This window comes from Chrysochloris asiatica, unplaced genomic scaffold (genome assembly GCF_000296735.1).
Source record: "Chrysochloris asiatica unplaced genomic scaffold, ChrAsi1.0 scaffold00024, whole genome shotgun sequence".
NCBI lineage: Eukaryota > Metazoa > Chordata > Mammalia > Afrosoricida > Chrysochloridae > Chrysochloris > Chrysochloris asiatica.
The window spans coordinates 8591279-8596583 of NW_006408542.1; the positions used below are offsets into that span (position 1 = coordinate 8591279).

Below are 5305 nucleotides of genomic sequence, written 5' to 3' on the forward strand. Positions count from 1 at the left end.
TTTATTAGTCCAGTGGTGAGGATTTTTGTTTACTTTACGTTGAGATGCAATCCATACTGAAGGCTGTGGTCTTTGATCTTCATCAGTAAATATTTTTAGTCCTCTTTAATTTCAGCAAGCAAGGTTGTGTCATCTGCATATCACAGGTTGTTATTGGGTCTTCCTCCAATCCTGATGCCATGTTTTTCTTCATATAACCCAACTTCTCGGATGATTTGCTTAGGATACAGGTTGAATAAGTATGGCAAAAGAATACAACCCTGTTGCATACCTTTCTTAATTTTAAACCATTCAGTGTTCCCATGTTCTGTTCGAACAACTGCCTCTTGGTCCATGTGCAGATTACTCATGAGCGCAATTAAGTGTTCTGGAATATTCATACTTCGCAGTATTGTCCATAGCTTGTCATGATCCACACAATCAAAAACCTTTGCGTAGTTGATAAAGCATAGGTAAACATCTTTCTGGTATTCTCTGATTTCAGCCAAGATCCATCGGACATCAGCAGTAATATCCCTCTTCCATAGCCTCTTCTGAATCTAGCTTGAACCTCTGGAAGTTCTCTGTCAATGTATACTTGCAGCTGTTTCTGTATTACCTTTAGTAAAACTGTACTCTCATGGGATATCAAAGAGATTGTCTGATGATTTCTGCATTCCAAAATCACCTCTCTTTGTAATGGGCACAAATACGGATCTCTTCCAATCAGTCAGCCAGATATTTCTTGACAGAGATGAGTGAGTGCCTCCTGTGCTGCTTCACTTTCTTGAAAGATTTCCATTTTTATTCCATCAATTCCTGGCGCCTTGTTCTTTGTCAGTTCCTTCAATGAGCCTTGTACTTCCTCCTTAAGTATCATTGGTTCTTGATCATATGCTACCTCTTGAAACAGTTGAATATCAATGATTTCCTTTTGATACAGTGACACTGTGTATTCCTTCCTTTTTTTTTTAATTGATCACATAAAAGGAAATATATATATATTTTAAATTGGTTAGACTGTCCTGTTAGTTATCATCTTAAAAGAATTTACAGGTCTGTTATAGATTATTATTTTGGAATCATTCAGTTTATAGCAAATGCCTAAACTGGTTTCTTCATTGTGCAGTATTTTCTCTTAAAAAAGGGTGCTTTAAAACAATTACATACGTGTTAAAAATCCTCATTTCTTTGCTTAATTAAAACGTTAATACTCTTATTAGATAACACAGATCTGAAATGGTGAAACCAGCAATACCTCCTCCCACCTTACAACAAATTAAATTGAGACAAAATTACAAACACATTTCACTACATGATTATTATTAATAAAAATCAGTTTCTTTCTTTCTTTTTTTTTTTTTTTTAGTTGCTTGAAATGCAAGGAATGTGCATAGGTTTAGAACTTAGTCGTAATAGCATTTTATTCTTATTCACCTGGGTGTGCCCCGTGAATGGAATGTACTTTGCTGTAGATTACAGGGGTTTTTTTTGTCCAACACAGACACACCGACAGCATAAACGCTCATGACTGTCCACATGCATTAAGAGTCAAGACCCAACTTCAAATCTCTAAAAGATTTACAGAGTGCTTCAAAGAGACCATATCACATTATCTGGATGTTACATAAAAGGGCTTAAAAAAAAATACTACTGTAAAAAAATAAAGAAAAGAGAGAGAGAGAGAAAAGACTTTAAAATTTTATGACTTTTGTAATCACTAGACTAATTATTTCAAATAAACAAAAGAATGGTATTCCAATCCATAAAATCAGACTGTAAAAAGAATGTAGTGTTCCACCCCCAGTCAAGGTAACAGAATCATTTTTTTTATTGTTATTAAAATAGATTATAGAAAGCAGCATCTATTTTGTGCAGTTTTTAGGGGCCTTGGAAATAAAAAGCTATGATTTCCAAAAATATAATATTCCAAAGGATTGAATAATACATACATTTAAAGATACATTTTATTAAAGTTTAGGAGAACTGATATAAAAAGATACTGTCTCTTTAAATTAGTGTGTAATTGTTTTTTCCTCCTATCTATTTGGACAAGACAATAATTATAAATGTAGGTCACACTACAACTAGGTAGTCTGTAGGGACCACAACCTGTTGACACAAGGCCAATAACAAAGCAGTTTTCCATGTGAGGTGGTTCCGTTATGCGTCAGATATCTGGGGTGAGGTCTAATAGACCCAGAAGACTGGGACGCATTTTCAATGGCTTCCTCCAGATGTCTGATTGTTTCATCAATTTCATTGTTGATAATTGTGAGATCAAAGTAGTGTGCATATGTTCTCTGTTAGATATCAGACTCCTGCAGATGCTGAAGAAATTCATCCTCATTTAAACCTGGAGTAATAGTAGGTGCAGCAATAAAAACAACAAAAGGAGCAAACTCTGCAGTTTCCAGGACCTTCAGTGCCGGAGGTTCCACGTCCAGTATTGCAATCAGTCTCTGCTCGTGGATCTTTAGGATGGTCTCCAGTTTTGTCCCATAGATCACATCTTCATGGCTGCCTACTACAGACACTCATTATTAGAGATGTCTTACATCATTTAGTAATAATTATTTCCATTTTCTTCATCTTTATTTGGAGGTCTGATTATATGTGGAATAGGGTATGCAAATCGGTCTGGGTGCTTTGTAATAAGGGTGTTTTTTATGTATCTTCTTCCAACACCATATGCACCTAATAAGACTAGCGTTTTCCTTTTGAATGCTGGCAGTTTTACTACTTCTTCATATGTAACAAGATCTAGTTGATCAAACACTGCATGGTGCTGTGTTTGCTTCTTTTTCTTGCCAAACCAGGTACAACTGTCCTGCTGCTCCTGCTTGCTCTTCTCCATGGCTTAAGGAGCGAGATCGTTATGCCTACAAGATTCATCTTCCGGAAACAGCAGAACAACTGAGGAAATTCAAAGCAAGGAGGAAACAAAAGGGTGCAGTGCTAGCAGCTGTGTCAAGTCACAAATTCAACTCATTCTATGGGAATCCCCCTGAGGAGTTGCATGGTTTTTCTGAAGACCCTACCTCCTCAAAAGCAGTCTCACAGGTGCTAAACAGCCTGGAAGAAATCCATGCACTTACTGACTGCAGTGAAAAGTATTTCGATTTTCTAAACAGTGTTTTCCAGGATCCGCATCTCCACACACTCCTAGATCAGTGTGACAAAATTAACGCAAAGTCTTCACCACAAATCAGAAATCCTCCAAGTGATGAAGTACAGAGAGCCAAAGAGGTATTGGAAGAAATTTCATGTTACCCTGAGAATAATGATGCAAAGGAATTAAAGCATATTTTAATACAACCTCATTTCATGGCCTTACTTCAGACTTCATGACCTTACTTCAGGCACATGAAGTTTACAGTAATGAAGCATTGAGGGTCACACCTCCTTCTACCTCTCCCTATTTAAATGGTGATTCTCCCAAAAGTGCTAATGGAGCCATGGATATGGAGAATGTGACCAGAGTCCAACTGGCACAATTCCAAAAGAACACAGATGAACCAATGGGAATCACTCTAAAAAGGAATGAACTAAATCATTGTATTGTTGCAAGAATTATGCACCAAGGCATGATTCATGATTCACAGGCAAAGTACATTTCATGTTGGTGATGAAATTCGAGAAATCAGTGGCATCAGTGTAGCTAACCAAACAGGGGAACAGCTGCAAAAAATGCTTAGGGAAATGCGGGGGAGTATTACCTTCAAGAATGTGCCAAGTTACCACACTCAGTCTTCATTCTGTGAGAGAGATTCCCCTTCCACTTCCAGACAGTCCCCAGCTAATGGACATAGCAACACTACCAATTCTGTTTTGATTGATGTAAGAGCACAATTTGAATATGATCCAACTAAGGATGACCTTATCCCATGCAAAGAGGCTGGCATCTGATTCAGAGTTGGTGACATTATCCAGAGTATTAGTAAAGATGATCACATTGGTGGCAGGGTAAACTGGAAGACTCCAAAAATGGAACTGCAGGTCTCATTCCTTCTCCTGAACTTCAGGAATGGCGAGCAGCTTGCCTTCAAACAATCTTTCCTTGGTTCCATAAAAAGGCAAACAACCATTCAGGAGAATAAAAAGGATCACGCCACAACCCCAGACATCTACAGGCTTTTCATAAGGCTCTCTTTTGGCCACTTCTGGGGCCATAAAATGAGGCGTTGCAATGTGTCCTCCAGCTACAAGTCCACACACTCTCCTAGTTGCATGGTTACCCCAAAGCCCCCAAGTTTAACAGGTGCTGAGTTTTCTTTTGAGGCAAGGAGAACACAGTGTGGCTTCACATTCCTGTGAATTATGTTATTATCATAACAGTAGTGGAGAGCTTCCAGGATCTGTCTTATGTAATGACTGGCTACAGCTTCACTGTACACAAAACCAGCATCAGCTCGTTTTACGATTTCAAAACACAGAACTGCTCCATCCATAAATTCAAAAACCATATAAAGCATTCCATCTGAGCTTTATGGCTCCAATAATACTACAATGTGTGGAAGTTTCAGCATATGATAGATACTGACTTCTAGCTTTAGATCTTTTGTACTTAGCCCTGGGCTTGATGTGAACTTGGCTACATTGACAATTTTTACAACAAATTGTTGTCCAGTTTCTCTGTTGATACATTGTTGCACAACACTGAAGGAATCCTTGTTGATCACATCACACAACTCCAGTACACATTCTCAAAAACCACGTCATCATCAGCCATGGTCTGGAGGGGGCAGTCATCCCATAACTCTTCTAGTCTTCTGTCTTTAATGTTTAATGTATCAAATCTGTCTTCAGATGATCTCTAAATTCAGGTGGGATATATTCAAGGTCATATTTTGGCTCTCATGGACTTATTTTCATTTTCTTCAGCTTCAGTTTGTATTTGCATATGAGTAATTGGTGGTCTGTTCCACAGTCTGCCCCAGGCCTTGTTTACACTGATAATATGGAGCTTTTCCACCGACTCTTTCCGTAGATATAGTCAGTTTGATTTCTGTGTATTCCATCTGACGAGGTCCATGTGTATAGTTATCTCTTATGCTGTTTAAAGAAGGTATTTGAAATGAACAAATCATTAGTTTTGCAGAAGTCTTTCATGTGATGTCCAACATCATTTCTATCACCAAGGCCATATTTTCCAACTACTGATCCTTCCTCTACTCCTAAACTTTGCATTTCAATCACCAGTAATGATCAATACATCTTGATTGCATGTTTGATCAATTTCTGATTGAAGAAGTTGGTAGAATTCTTCTATTTCATCCTCACTGGCTTTAGTGGTTGGTGCATAAATTTGAATAATAGTGGTATT

The 5305-nt window shown here is 37.9% G+C and overlaps 1 pseudogene; it reads right to left on the reverse strand.

The window, feature by feature from the left end:
* Positions 1-2066: 2066 nt before the first annotated feature.
* On the reverse strand, positions 2067-4711 carry LOC102816430 (annotated as a pseudogene).
* Positions 4712-5305: the final 594 nt, after the last annotated feature.